The 16,109-nt window shown below is 45.3% G+C and overlaps 1 protein-coding gene across 16 annotated transcripts in view; it reads left to right on the forward strand.

Annotated features, from left to right (window-relative positions):
- Positions 1–297: 297 nt before the first annotated feature.
- LOC138761425 (membrane-associated phosphatidylinositol transfer protein 2) overlaps positions 298–16,109 on the forward strand; it is a 331,314-nt gene continuing 315,502 nt past the window's right edge. For 11 of the 16 annotated variants that reach the window (XM_069933525.1, XM_069933533.1, XM_069933526.1 and 8 more), the window contains exons 1-2: positions 298–476; positions 1,068–1,165. The gene's annotated coding sequence lies outside the window, so the exon portion shown is untranslated. The remainder of the gene's footprint in view (positions 477–1,067; positions 1,166–16,109) is intronic. The other 5 variants (XM_069933540.1, XM_069933537.1, XM_069933534.1 and 2 more) reach the window with 3 other exon arrangements.

The following is a 16,109-nucleotide window of genomic DNA, read 5'->3' on the forward strand; positions in this document are numbered from 1 at the left end:
AAGGTCTTTGCTTTTCAGCATTGGGATAAGGTGATGAGCCTTTTAATTATTTTTTCATCTTCCAAACAGTACCGCTCCATCCTCAGTAAAAACACAATGTTGGAGAAACTCAGCAGGTCAAAGAGTGCACTTTATAAAGCAAAGATAAAGATGCATAACCAACATTTCGGGCTTGAGCCCTTCATCAGAGGATGATGCAGCCACCAAGTTCCTGTGTTTGAGCACATGGATTTGCTCAGCTCCTGGGGCACTGCAGACTCCTGGGCACTGGGTGGCGCTGCCCCCCTGGCCGTCGCCTTGAGCTGAGCTGCAGCGGGCGGCGGAGCGCCTCCGCAGCCGTGGGCAAGGTTTCCCTCCGAGCGAGGCGGAATCCGCCCATCTCCAGGCTGGGGACTGAGTGAAAGTGTGTCGCTGGCGATACCGGGCGGCTACCATGACTGCGGAGGACGTTCCGCGGCATTGCTCCGGGAGATGAGGTGAGATGAACGGGAGCGGAATCGGCATCTCATCGCTGAATGAACGGCCAGCGTTTACCGGAGCGCTCAAGGCCTGTGTGGGGAGGCCGCGCCTGTTCGGCTGCCGGGGGGTTGACACGGTTCAACGGCATGTTTTTCAAATGCAAGCCCGGGCTTGGTTGCTAGGAGACGGGCAAAGCGGCGGCACTGCGCGAAGCGGAGTCCCGCCCCAGATCCGCAAACTGCCGCAGCGGCTCCCGGAGGGAGTTAGTCGGTCTTCGCGCTGCCACAATAGGTTCAATCCGAGTTTTACTTCACTTGCTTCGCCCTTTAAATATCAATTGTGACCCCTTTGGCGTAAATTACCAGGTTTAGTAATGCACAGCCATGACACCAGGTGATGTACCAGTTTATCCCTGTTCACAGTCCGTGGGTGTTTCCAGCAGGGGCAACCTTTATTGCCCATCCTCAATTGCTGCTAAACACTCCTTGAAACGCTGCAAACGGAATTTCGGGGCTTAAAATCTACTGACCACGGGGGAGATTGTTGCAGGTGATGGCGCTTGCTGATGTCCACATTTAGAGCTTGTCTGGTCCTTCTCTGCCACACAGCTTCACCAATTGTTCCACGCTCATTGTGGCTGGCTGCAATAGCCCGGGGAAACCGGCACACACCCTGAGCCTCTGCTTCAAGTTGTAGATGTAAATGGGTGAGTGGAGTCTGCGGATTTGTTTTCTAGGTCATAAATGCTAATTTTGGACGTTAAGGAATACATCAGCAACTGAAGAAAATGTGTTAATCTCTCTCCCCTCGGGAAATCGATCAATGTTCTGAAGATTTTAGTTGTGGGATTGAAAGGGACTGAATATCTGATTATCATCACTTTTGTGCCTCAACTTCAGGACAAGGTTTCTCATGCTTTGGATTTTTCCATCAGGGAAATATTTTCTATCTCTATGAATTTGGGTAAAATCTCAACCCAGCTCTCTAGACTTTGAAAAGAATGCAGAATTTGTATTATTTTGGGTCCAGTGACCATAATGTCATTAGCTTCCAAGTTAATTATGGAAAAGGATCAGTCTGGTCCTCATTGTTGGGATTCTAAATTGGAGGAAGGCAAATTTTGTGCAATGAGAAAGGATCTAGGAAGAATGGATTAGGATATGTTGCTTTCTGTCAAGGCTGTGTTCAACGGTGAAATTTGGAGAGTGCAGAGGTTTCATGTTCCTATTAGGATTAAAGGCAAAGTTAACAGGTATAGGTAACCTTGGTTTTTAAGGGATAGTGGTGATCTGGTTAAGAAGAATAGGGAGTTGTATAGCAAGTATAGGCAGCGAGGAGCTAATGAGGTACTTGGACAGAATATGCAAGAAAATACTCAAGAAGGAACTCCGGAAGGTAGAAAGAAGTCATGAGGTTGCTTTGGCAGATAATGTTGAGGTAAATCTGAAGGATTTCTAAAAGTATTTTAAGATTAAAAGGATAGTAAGAGACAAAATTGGTCCCTTAGAGGATCAGAGTGGTCAACATTGTGGAGCCTCATGTAATGGGGTGATCTTAAAGATTTTTACTTTAGTCTTTACTCAGGAAACTGGCAATAGTGCATAAGAAAGGAAGGGAAACAAACAGAAGTGTCATGGAACATATAGAGATTAAGGAGGAGGTGCTTGCTGCCTTACAATGAATAAAGGTAGATAAATCCCCCAGTTCTGATATGATTTCTACAGATGTGTGGTGGAAAGAGTGTTGACTTACTGCATCATGTTGTGGTATAGGGGCACCAATACATCTGAGTGGAAAGCCCTGGTAGTGGTCACAGCCCAGGACATCGTGGGTAAAACCCTCCCCACCATCGAGAACATCTACAGGGAATGCTACCATCAGAGAGCACACCACCCACCACATGCTCTGTTCTCACTGTTGCCATCAGAAAAAGGTATAGGTACCACAAGATTCACACCACCAGGTTCAGAAACAGTTGTTACCCCTCCACCAGACTCCTAAACAACAAACTTAATCAGGGACTCTGACATTTGCACTTTATTGTACTGTTCTATTTCTCAAGATTCATAGAACAGTACAATGCAGGAACTGGCTTTTTGTCTGTGATGACTGTGTTTTTTTAAAATTTTTTATTTTTCACACCATAAATCACATTAGCCATGATACACACTTTTTCTTTTTCACACATATACAGTGACTTTTTCTCGCCCCCCCCCCCCCCCCGCTCCTCCCAAGCCACCCCCCCACCCCCCCCCCTCCCATCCATTTTAGGTATACAATCTAGGTTACATTAAACCAGTCAGACAATGTTGTCATTCAACAAAAATACACCAGAAATTCTACTGAGTACATTCTTTTCTTTCCTTCTCCTTCCATCAACTTAGGTAATGATTGTCCCCGGTAGGTTTTCGCTATTGTATTTAATGTAAGGCTCCCATATTTGTTCGAATATTTCAATATTATTTCTTAAACTATATGTAATTTTTCAATATTATTTCTTAAACTATATGTAATTTTTTCTAATGGAATACATTTATTCATTTCTATATACCATTGTTGTATTTTCAGATTATCTTCCAATTTCCAGGTTCACATAATACATTTTTTTGCTACGGCTAGAGCTATCTTAACAAATCTTTTTTGTGCATCCTCCAAATCAATTCCAAATTCTTTGTTTTTTATGTTACTTAGGAGAAAGATCTCTGGATTCTTTGGTATATTGTTTTCTGTTATTTTATTTAATATCTGATTGAGATCTTCCCAAAATTTTTCTATTTTCTCACATGTCCAGATTGCATGAATTGTTGTTCCCATTTCTTTTTTACATCGAAAACATCTATCAGATACTGTTGGGTCCCATTTATTTAACTTTTGAGGTGTAATGTATAGTCTGTGTAACCAGTTATATTGTATCATACGTAGCCTCGTATTTATTGTATTTCTCATCGTTCCAGTACATAATTTCTCCCATGTTTCCTTTTTTATCTTTATATTTAAATCTTGTTCCCATTTTTGTTTAGTTTTACCATTTGTTTCCTCATTCTCCTTTTCTTGCAGTTTAATATACATATTTGTTATAAATCTTTTGATTATCATTGTATCTGTAATCACATATTCAAGGTTACTTCCCTCTGGCAAACTCAAACTGCTTCCTAATTTATCCTTCAAGTAGGATCTCAATTGGTAATATGCCAGCGCTGTATCTCCAGTTATATTGTACTTATCTCTCATTTGTTCAAAGGATAAGAATCTACTTCCTGAAAAACAATTTTCTATTCTTTTAATCCCTTTTTTTTCCCATTCTCTAAAGGAAAGGTTATCTATTGTAAAAGGGAGTAACTTATTTTGCGTCAATATTAGTTTTGGTAATTGATAATTTGTTTTATTTCTTTCTACATGAATCTTCTTCCAAATATTGAGGAGATGATGTAATACTGGAGAAGTTCTATGTTGTACCAATTTTTCATCCCATTTATATAATGTGTTCAGGTATCTTTTCCCCTATTTTATCTAATTCTAATCTCGTCCAGTCTGGTTTTTCCCTTGTTTGATAGAAATCTGATTGGTATCTTAATTGTGCGGCTCTATAATAATTTTTAAAGTTTGGCAATTGTAAGCCTCCTTGTTTATACCATTCTGTTAATTTATCTAGTGCTATCCTCGGTTTCCCCCCTCTCCATAAAAATTTCCTTATTATTTTCTTTAATTCTTTGAAGAATTTTTCTGTCAGTTGTATTGGCAATGCCTGAAATAAGTATAATATCCTTGGAAAAATGTTCATTTTAATACAGTTTATCCTTCCTATTAGTGTTAGTGGTAAATCTTTCCAATGCTCTAAATCGTCCTGTAATTTTTTCATTAGTGGATAATAATTGAGTTTATATAATTGGCCGAGATTTTTGTTTATTTGTACACCTAGATATCTTATTGCCTGCATTTGCCATCTAAATGGAGATTCCTTCTTAAATTTTGAGAAATCCGCATTATTCATAGGCATTGCTTCACTTTTATTTACGTTTATCTTGTAACCCGACACTTCTCCATATTCCTTCAATTTCTTATATAATTATTTTATTGATAGTTCTGGTTCTGTTAAGTACACTATAACATCATCCGCAAATAGACTGATTTTATATTCCTTGTCTTTTATTTTTATTCCTTTTATATTATTATCTATTCTTATCAATTCTGCTAGTGGTTCTATAGCTAACGCAAACAATAAAGGTGATAGTGGGCATCCCTGCCGCGTTGACCTGCTTAAGTTAAATTGCTTTGATACATGTCCATTTACTGTCACTTTCGCTAACGGTCCCTTATATAATGCTTTAATCCAATTAATATACTTCTCCGGTAAACTGAATTTTTGCAATAATTTGAACAAATAATTCCATTCTACTCTGTCAAAGGCCTTCTCTGCGTCTAAAGCAACTGCTACTGCAGGTGTTTATTTCCTTCTACTGCATGAATTAAGTTAATAAATTTACAAATATTGTCTGTTGTGCGTCTTTTTTTGATAAATCCAGTTTGGTCTAAATTTACCATTTTCGGTACCTGCTCTGCTAATCTGTTTGCTAATAGTTTAGCTATTATCTTATAATCTGTGTTTAGTAAAGAAATTGGTCTATATGACGCTGGTGAGAGTGGATCTTTCCCTTGTTTTAGTATTACTGTAATTATTGCTGTTTTACATGAATCTGGTAAGCTTTGTGTTTCATCAATCTGGTTGATTACATCCAGGAGGGGCGGAATTAATAAGTCTTTAAATGTTTTATAGAATTCTATTGGAAATCCATCCTCTCCTGGTGTCTTATTATTTGGTAATTTTTTTATTATCTCTTGTATTTCTACTATTCCAAATGGCTCTGTTAATTTATTTTGTTCCTCTATTTGTAGTTTTGGTAGTTCAATTTTAGTTAGAAATTCATCTATTTTCCCTTCTTTCCCTTCGTTTTCAGTTCGGTATAATTGTTCATAGAATTCTCTGAAGTTTTCCTTAATTTCTTTTGGATTATATGTAATTTGTTTGTCTTTTTTCCTTGATGCCAATACCATTTTCTTAGCTTGTTCTGTCTTAAGCTGCCATGCTAGGATTTTGTGCGTTTTTTCACCTAGTTCATAATATTTCTGTTTTGTCTTCATTATATTCTTCTCTACCTTATATGTTTGTAATGTTTCATATTTTATTTTTTTATCCGCCAATTCTCTTCTTTTAGTTGTATCTTCCTTCATTGCTAATTTTTTTTCTATGTTTACTATTTCCCTTTCCAACTGCTCTGTTTCCTGATTATAGTCCTTCTTCATCTTGGTTACATAACTTATTATTTGCCCTCTAGTGAATGCTTTCATTGCATCCCGTAGTATAAACTTATCTTCCACTGATTCCGTATTTATTTCAAAATACATTTTTAATTGTTTTTCAATAAATTCTCTAAAATCTTGCCTTTTAAGTAGCATGGGGTTTAATGTCCATCTATACATTCTTGGAGGGATGTTCTCTAGCTTTACTGTCAATATTAAGGGTGAATGGTCTGATAGTATTCTCGCTTTATATTCTGTTTTTCTTACTCTATCTTGCATACTAGCTGATAACAAAAATAGGTCTATATTTGAGTATGTTTTATGTCTATCCGAGTAATATGAATATTCCTTTTCTTTTGGGTTTTGTTTCCTCCATATATCCAAAAGTTGCATTTCTTGCATTGATTTAATTATAAATTTGGTTACTTTGTTCTTTCTGTTAATTTTTTTCCCAGTTTTATCCATATTTGAATCCAAATTCAGGTTGAAATCTCCTCCTATTAGTATGTTCCCTTGCGTATTAGCTACCTTCAAAAAGATATCTTGCATAAACTTTTGATCTTCTTCGTTAGGTGAATATACATTGAGTAGATTCCAAAACTCCGAATATATCTGACATTTTATCATTACATATCTCCCTGCTGGATCTATTATTTCCTCTTCTATTTTAAATGGCACATTTTTACTAATTAATATAGCCACTCCTCTTGCTTTTGAATTATACGATGCTGCTGTTACATGTCCTACCCAATCTCTCTTTAATTTCTTGTGCTCCAATTCAGTTAAGTGTGTTTCTTGGACAAATGCTATATCAATTTTTTCTTTTTTCAGTAAATTTAGCAGTTTCTTCCTTTTAATTTGGTTATGTATTCCATTAATATTTAAAGACATATAGTTCAACGTAGCCATTTTATACTTTGTTTATCTTCACTTTCCGTTTTTCCATCATTACCTTTCCTCCTTTTCCATTTCTGTTTTCTTATTTTAAACCCTTTATAAGACAACATTCCTAAAACATCAAACATTTTCCTTACTCTCCTATTTATAACTTCTTTAGCCCCAATCTCCCCTTCCCCTCCTGAGTTGTCCTTTATCCCTTGTCGGACAACCACATCTCCCCTCTCCATTTGGGTTTACGAATTCACTCGCAAGTGTCAACTGATTTTGCAGTGACCGCAACTCCCCCCCACCCAGCACCCCCCACTTTTCATATGTAACAAAGGTCACTTTTTTAATTCCCTCCTTATTCTCTCTATTCCATTACCTTCCCTTATTAATTCTTGTCTATATTTTCCTCTAGATACAGATACATTCACGTATGCACCTTATACCTATACACTCTTATACCTCTTTACCCACATACATATCAATCGTGATCATTTTTACTCTCATTACACGTCTTCATCCCTCAGTCTATTTTGTAATTGTTCTGCAAATTTTCGTGCTTCTTCTGGATCCAAGAATAGTCTGTTTTGTTGTCCTGGAATAAATATTTTCAATACCGCTGGATGCTTTAGTATAAATTTATACCCTTTCTTCCATACAATCGCCTTTGCTGTATTGAACTCTTTTCTCTTCTTTAGGAGTTCAAAACTTATATCTGGATAAATGAAGATTTTTTGCCCTTTATACTCCAGTGGCTTGTTGCCCTCTCTTACTTTTTCCATTGTCTTCTCCAGTACCTTTTCTCTTGTAGTATATCTTAGGAATTTTACTAAAATAGATCTTGGTTTTTGTTGTGGTTGTGGTTTAAAGGCCAATGCTCTATGTGCCCTTTCTATTTCCATTTCTTGCTGTAGTTCTGGACATCCTAGGATCCTAGGGATCCAATCTTTTATAAACTCTCTCATATTCTTGCCTTCTTCATCTTCCTTAAGGCCCACTATCTTTATGTTATTTCTTCTGTTATAATTTTCCATTATATCTATTTTCTGAGCTAACAGTTCTTGTGTCTCTATAACTTTTTTATTAGATTCCTCTAATTTCTTTTTTAAGTCCTCTACCTCCATTTCTACTGCTGCTTCCCGCTCTTCCATCTTGTCCATTTTTTTCCCATTTCTGTAAGGTCATATCTATTTTATTCATTTTCTCTTCTGTGTTGTTTATTCTTCTTCTTAAATCATTAAATTCCTTTGTTTGCCATTCTTTAAATGACTCCATGTATTCTTTAATAAGAGAAAGTAAATCCTTTATCTTGCCTTTCCCTTCTTCTTCTATTTCACCGTACTCTTCCTCTTCCTCTTCTTCTTCCTCTGGGTTGGCCATCTGTTGTTTCTTTGTTGCCCTTTTCTTCTCTTCTTTCTTGTTTCCATTGTCTTCTGTGTTCTCTTCTTGCTGCAGGTGTTCTGCAGCTGTCGTTGCCGGCTGTGGAGATCGACTCACCAGCTGGTCACCCCTCCCGTCGGTGTGTTTTTTTCATGCGCGGTTGCGCACTTTTACTCGGCTCAGCGAGCCATTTTTGTAGTCCAATTTCTACCGACCTGAGGGAGCGGGTTTCTCTCTCCACCGCGGGCCTCTTCGAACATGTAAGGCCTTCTCCTTCTTCCTCCGTTGTCTTCTCTTCCTCTCTTCTTACCGTTGATTTCGATTTTTCTTTTTTTGTCGCCATCTTCTTTCCACCTTTATACTCACTTTTCTTTAACTTTTATTTCTGTGCCTTTGTGTTTTCCTTTGTTTTTTCCGACTTTTCTGGAGAGGGCTGGAGTTCACCGTCCGGCCACTACTCCATCACGTGACTCCTCCGCGATGACTGTGTTGAAATGATGCTGAAGTTAAATTAAACTCTGTTTGCTTACGATCCATAATCCCTTCATTCCTGCATAGTTGTATGTCCTATCTAAAAGTCTCTACTGTCATATCTTCTTTCACCACTATTCATGACAGCCACCTAGCAGTTTCTGTAGTATATATATTAAAAAAAAAGACTCTCCTTAATGGAGAATTCTAGCCGGAAATGTTGACTGCCTATTGATTTCCCTGGATGCTGCCTGAACTGTTGAGTTCCACCAGCACTTGCAGACTCCTTGTTTATCTCAACTTGTCCCGCATATCTCCTTTAAACTTGTTCATTATTGCTGGAGGGACTGAATTGAAGAGCAGGGAGGTTCTGCTGTAATTGTCCAGGGTACTGGTGAGACTGCTGTTGGGGTTTTCTGTGCAGTTCTTCTTAGTTCTGGCCTTTTTACACTGCCGTTTGAGGTGGTGCAGAGGAGGTTCACCATGTTGATTCTTGACGTGAGGAGTTAGGTTGTGAGAGATTGAGTAGCCTGGGATTCCTCATTGAAGTTTAGAAGGATGAGGGGGGAATCCATCGAAATGTTTATAATTATGACCCCAGTGGCGCAGGACCCCAGTGGCGCAGGACCCCAGTGGCGCAGGACCCCAGTGGCGCAGGACCCCAGTGGCGCAGGACCCCAGTGGCGCAGGACCCCAGTGGCGCAGGACCCCAGTGGCGCAGGACCCCAGTGGCGCAGGACCCCAGTGGCGCAGGACCCCAGTGGCGCAGGACCCCAGTGGCGCAGGACCCCAGTGGCGCAGGACCCCAGTGGCGCAGGACCCCAGTGGCGCAGGACCCCAGTGGCGCAGGACCCCAGTGGCGCAGGACCCCAGTGGCGCAGGACCCCAGTGGCGCAGGACCCCAGTGGCGCAGGACCCCAGTGGCGCAGGACCCCAGTGGCGCAGGACCCCAGTGGCGCAGGACCCCAGTGGCGCAGGACCCCAGTGGCGCAGGACCCCAGTGGCGCAGGACCCCAGTGGCGCAGGACCCCAGTGGCGCAGGACCCCAGTGGCGCAGGACCCCAGTGGCGCAGGACCCCAGTGGCGCAGGACCCCAGTGGCGCAGGACCCCAGTGGCGCAGGACCCCAGTGGCGCAGGACCCCAGTGGCGCAGGACCCCAGTGGCGCAGGACCCCAGTGGCGCAGGACCCCAGTGGCGCAGGACCCCAGTGGCGCAGGACCCCAGTGGCGCAGGACCCCAGTGGCGCAGGACCCCAGTGGCGCAGGACCCCAGTGGCGCAGGACCCCAGTGGCGCAGGACCCCAGTGGCGCAGGACCCCAGTGGCGCAGGACCCCAGTGGCGCAGGACCCCAGTGGCGCAGGACCCCAGTGGCGCAGGACCCCAGTGGCGCAGGACCCCAGTGGCGCAGGACCCCAGTGGCGCAGGACCCCAGTGGCGCAGGACCCCAGTGGCGCAGGACCCCAGTGGCGCAGGACCCCAGTGGCGCAGGACCCCAGTGGCGCAGGACCCCAGTGGCGCAGGACCCCAGTGGCGCAGGACCCCAGTGGCGCAGGACCCCAGTGGCGCAGGACCCCAGTGGCGCAGGACCCCAGTGGCGCAGGACCCCAGTGGCGCAGGACCCCAGTGGCGCAGGACCCCAGTGGCGCAGGACCCCAGTGGCGCAGGACCCCAGTGGCGCAGGACCCCAGTGGCGCAGGACCCCAGTGGCGCAGGACCCCAGTGGCGCAGGACCCCAGTGGCGCAGGACCCCAGTGGCGCAGGACCCCAGTGGCGCAGGACCCCAGTGGCGCAGGACCCCAGTGGCGCAGGACCCCAGTGGCGCAGGACCCCAGTGGCGCAGGACCCCAGTGGCGCAGGACCCCAGTGGCGCAGGACCCCAGTGGCGCAGGACCCCAGTGGCGCAGGACCCCAGTGGCGCAGGACCCCAGTGGCGCAGGACCCCAGTGGCGCAGGACCCCAGTGGCGCAGGACCCCAGTGGCGCAGGACCCCAGTGGCGCAGGACCCCAGTGGCGCAGGACCCCAGTGGCGCAGGACCCCAGTGGCGCAGGACCCCAGTGGCGCAGGACCCCAGTGGCGCAGGACCCCAGTGGCGCAGGACCCCAGTGGCGCAGGACCCCAGTGGCGCAGGACCCCAGTGGCGCAGGACCCCAGTGGCGCAGGACCCCAGTGGCGCAGGACCCCAGTGGCGCAGGACCCCAGTGGCGCAGGACCCCAGTGGCGCAGGACCCCAGTGGCGCAGGACCCCAGTGGCGCAGGACCCCAGTGGCGCAGGACCCCAGTGGCGCAGGACCCCAGTGGCGCAGGACCCCAGTGGCGCAGGACCCCAGTGGCGCAGGACCCCAGTGGCGCAGGACCCCAGTGGCGCAGGACCCCAGTGGCGCAGGACCCCAGTGGCGCAGGACCCCAGTGGCGCAGGACCCCAGTGGCGCAGGACCCCAGTGGCGCAGGACCCCAGTGGCGCAGGACCCCAGTGGCGCAGGACCCCAGTGGCGCAGGACCCCAGTGGCGCAGGACCCCAGTGGCGCAGGACCCCAGTGGCGCAGGACCCCAGTGGCGCAGGACCCCAGTGGCGCAGGACCCCAGTGGCGCAGGACCCCAGTGGCGCAGGACCCCAGTGGCGCAGGACCCCAGTGGCGCAGGACCCCAGTGGCGCAGGACCCCAGTGGCGCAGGACCCCAGTGGCGCAGGACCCCAGTGGCGCAGGACCCCAGTGGCGCAGGACCCCAGTGGCGCAGGACCCCAGTGGCGCAGGACCCCAGTGGCGCAGGACCCCAGTGGCGCAGGACCCCAGTGGCGCAGGACCCCAGTGGCGCAGGACCCCAGTGGCGCAGGACCCCAGTGGCGCAGGACCCCAGTGGCGCAGGACCCCAGTGGCGCAGGACCCCAGTGGCGCAGGACCCCAGTGGCGCAGGACCCCAGTGGCGCAGGACCCCAGTGGCGCAGGACCCCAGTGGCGCAGGACCCCAGTGGCGCAGGACCCCAGTGGCGCAGGACCCCAGTGGCGCAGGACCCCAGTGGCGCAGGACCCCAGTGGCGCAGGACCCCAGTGGCGCAGGACCCCAGTGGCGCAGGACCCCAGTGGCGCAGGACCCCAGTGGCGCAGGACCCCAGTGGCGCAGGACCCCAGTGGCGCAGGACCCCAGTGGCGCAGGACCCCAGTGGCGCAGGACCCCAGTGGCGCAGGACCCCAGTGGCGCAGGACCCCAGTGGCGCAGGACCCCAGTGGCGCAGGACCCCAGTGGCGCAGGACCCCAGTGGCGCAGGACCCCAGTGGCGCAGGACCCCAGTGGCGCAGGACCCCAGTGTTTTGTGACAGATCTATTTTGTGACAGATCTATTTTGTGACAGATCTATTTTGTGACAGATCTATTTTGTGACAGATCTATTTTGTGACAGATCTATTTTGTGACAGATCTATTTGGGAAGCAAACCTGTGGAGGTAAAGGGTTAATCAACATTTTGGGTACCATTTCTCCATCTCAATCCTTTAAAATATTATCCATCCCCTTTCCTTCACAGAAGCTGCTTGATCTTTAGAATTCCTCCAGCAGTTATATTTTTTGCTCCAGATTCCGGCATTTGCAGTTCCTCTTGTATCTCTAGGAAGTAAAGCTATTGTTCCGATTACAGTATAGGGTTAATTGTGAGAGAATTTGCAGCTAATTCAAGAAACAATACAACATTTTGGAGGGATTTATTTGCTTGAATAAACCCAGCTGTTTTCTGGATCTCCCTGGATGCAAATCAAATGCCATAATACTATTTCTCAGAGTAAATATAGTAAAAACACTGGTATTCAGCATCTGTGGGGATCGGTAGATGCTGGATAAATAAATTTTCAGATGCTTGAGATTGCGTGTTGCATGATTGGTAAACTAACGATGAGGCTTGCCAATTTTAAACTTCCTTTTTTTTTAACCTACATTTATTTGCTGGTTGCTTGAATTCCAGATAACGTACAGCATACAAATCCACCATTGAAAATATTTGGTCTCTGCCAGTGTTCCATGTGAGTGCTTTTGCCTTTTTATTCTTTCAACAGACAATAGGTGCAGTAGTAGGCCATTTGGTCCTTCAAGCCAACACTGCCATTCACTGTGATCATGGCTGATCATCCATAGTTAGTACCCCATTCCTGCCTTCTACCCATATCTAACTATCTTGAAAGCATCCAGAAAATTGGCCTCCAGTGCCTTCTGAGGCAGAGGATTCCACAGATCTACAACTCTCTAGGTGAAAAAGTTTTTCCTCAACTCTGTTCTAAAAGGCCTTCCTTAAACTGTGGTCTCTGCTTCTGGACTTCCCCAACATCGGGAACATGTTTCCTGCCTCTAGCGTGTCCAATACCGTAATAATCTTGTGTTTCAATCAGATCCCCTCTCATCCTTTATACAAGTCCATTCGCTCCAATCTTTCAACATGTGACAGTCCTCCCATTCCAGGAACCAACCTCATGAACCTATGCTGCACTCCCTCAATAGCAAGAATGTCCTCCCTCAAAATTGGAGACCAAAACTGCACACAATACTCCAGGTGTGGTCTCACCAGGGTCCTGTATAACTGCAGAAGGACCTCTTTGCTCCTATACTTAACTCCTCTTGTTATGAAGGCCAACACACCATTAGCTTTCTTCACTCTGCTGTACCTGCATGCTTACTTTCAAGGATACCTAGATCTCGTTGTACTTCCACTTTTCCTAACTTGACACCATTCAGATAGTAATCTGCTTTCTTGTTCTTGTGACCAAAGTGGATAACCTCACATTTATCTACATTAAATTGCATTTGCCATGTATCTGTCCTCTCATCCAACCTATTCAAGTTACCCTGCATTCTCATAACATCCTCCTCACATTTCACACTGCCACCCAGCTTTGTGACATCTGCAAATTTGCAAATGTTACTTTTAATCCCTTCATCTAAATAATTAATGTATTGTAAATAGCTGTGGTCCCAGCACTGAGCCTTGTGATACCTCACTAGTTATTACCTGCAATTCTGGAAGGGACCTGTTAATCCCTACTCTGTTTCCTGTCTGCCATCCAATTTTTTATTCATGTCCGTACCCTATCCCCAATACCTTGTGCTCTAATGTTGCCTACCAATCTCCTATATGGGACCTTATCAAAGGCTTTCTGAAAGTCCAGGTGCACCACATCCACTGGCTCTCCCTTGTCCATTTTCATAGTTACATTCTCAAAAAATTCCAAAAGATTTGTCAGGCATGATTTCCCCTTCGTAAATGCATGCTGACTTGGACTGATTCTGTTACTGTTATCCAAATGTGCCACTATTTCATCTGATGTCAGGCTAACTGGTCTATAATTCCATTTTCTCTCTCCCTCCTTTCTTAAAAAGTGGGATAACAGTAGCTACTCTCCAATCTGCAGGAACTGATCCTGAATCCAAAGAACATTGGAAAATGATTACTAGTGCAAACACAATTTCTAGAGGCACCTCCTTAAGTTCCCTGGGATGCAGACCATCAGGCCCTGGGGATTTATCAGCCTTCAGTCCTATCAGTTTATCCAACAACATTTTCTGTCTAATGTGAATTTCCTGCTGTTCCTCTGTTACCCTAGGTCCTCTGTCCACTATTACATCAGAAAGATTCTTTGTGTGCCTTCTAGTGAAGAGAGATCCAAAGTACCTGTTCAACTCATTTGCTATTTCCTTATTCCCCATAATAATTTCACCCGTTTCTGTCTTCAAGGGCCCAACTTTGATCTAACTAATTTTTTTCCTCTTCACATCCCTAAAGAAACTTTTACTATCTTTCTTTATATTCTTGGCTAGCTAACCTTCATACCTCATCTTTTATCCCCGTTTTGCCTTTTTGGTTATCTTCTGTTGCTCTTTAAAAGTTTCCCAATCTTCTGGCTTCCCGCTTATCTTTGCTGTGTTATACTATTTTTATTTTTATACTGTCCTTGACTTTCCCTTGTCAGCCATGGTTTCCCCTACACCCCTTAGAATCTTTCTTCCATGTTGGAATGAGCTGATCCTGCACCTTCTGTATTATTCCCAGAAATACCTGCCATTGTTGTTCCACTGTTATCTCTGCTAGGGTGTCTTTCCATTCAGCTTTGACCAGTTCCTTCCTCTTGGCTCCTTAGTACCTTTGTTTAACTGTAATAATGACACTTCCGATTTTCTCTTTACCCTCTCAAATTATAGATTAAAACTTATCATTTTGTGGTCACTACCTCCTAATGGCTCCTTTACCTTGAGTTCCCTTATCAAATGTGGTTCATCAACACTAAATCCAGAATTGCCTTCTCCCTGGTAGGCTCTAGTATAAGCTGCTCTAAGAATCCATCTTGGAGGCACTCCACAAACTCCCTTTCTTGGGGTCCAGTACCAACCTGATTTTCCCAGTCTACCTGCATGTTGACATCCCCCATAACAACCTTTGTGACCTGCCAATTTTAACTCTTGATTCAACTTGCACCCTATATCCAGCCTACTGTTTGGGGGCCTGTAGATAACTCCCATTAGGGTCTTTTTGTCCTTATAATTTCTCAGTTCTTTCCATACTGACTCTACATCTCCTGATTCTACGTTACCCCTTGCAAGGGACTGAATTTCATTCCTCACCAACAGATCTACCTCACCCCCCTCTACCCACCTGTTTGTCCTTTTGATTGGATGTATACTCTTGAATATTCATTTCCTAGCCCTGGTCCTCTTGCAGCCATGTCATACTTGCCAATTTCTAACTGAGCCTCAAGCTCATCCACTTTATTTCTTATACTTTTAATCCATTACTCCCGTCCCTTTCACATAGATTCCTTTTGCATTTGGCCTTGCTCTCTGATCCCTTTCTGAACTTTCTGCCCCTTTAATTCTGTTGTCTTTCTTAACCTCTCTTTCCCTTTAACTCCATCCTTGTATTTCTAATTCATCTCTCCCACCCCCCCCCACCCCCCCCCCCCCCCACACCCTCAACTACTTAGTTTAAACACACCTGTGTAGTCATGGCAAACCTGCCTGCCAGAATAGTGGTCCCCAGTCTGTTAAGGTGCAGTCTGTTTCTCCCCACTTCCCCCCCTCCCCCACCATGTACAATTCATCCTTAACCAAAAACAGATCCCAGTGGTCTAAGAATCCAAATCCCTGCTTCATGCACCAGCTCCTCAGCCACCCATTAAGATCCATTATCTCCCTATTCCTGCCTTCACCAGCACGAGGAATTGGAAACAAACCAGAGATAACCAACCTGGAGGTCCTGCTTTTCAGCCGCCTTCCGAGTTCTCTGAAGTTGCACTGTACAATTTCTTTCCTCTTCCCGACGTCATTTGTACCAACGTGCACTACCACTTCCAGCTGTTCACCTTCACCCTCGAGGATGCCCTGCTGTCTGTGACATCCTGGATCCTGGCACCAGGTAGGCAACACACCATCCTTAAATCCTGCCTGTTGCTGCAGAAACCAACCCCTTTCTGTACCCCTCACTATGGAGTCCCTTACTACCATGGCTCTGCCTGACTCCTGTCTCCTCAGTTTTGCTTCAACACCAATTACATCCTGTGCATCTTTCAAGATAACTTTATTGTCATGTAATAAAATAGGTGTTATATTATACAAAATTTTCTTTAGGCTGCACTAAGGCAGA

This window comes from Narcine bancroftii, chromosome 4 (assembly GCF_036971445.1).
Source record: "Narcine bancroftii isolate sNarBan1 chromosome 4, sNarBan1.hap1, whole genome shotgun sequence".
Lineage (NCBI taxonomy): Eukaryota > Metazoa > Chordata > Chondrichthyes > Torpediniformes > Narcinidae > Narcine > Narcine bancroftii.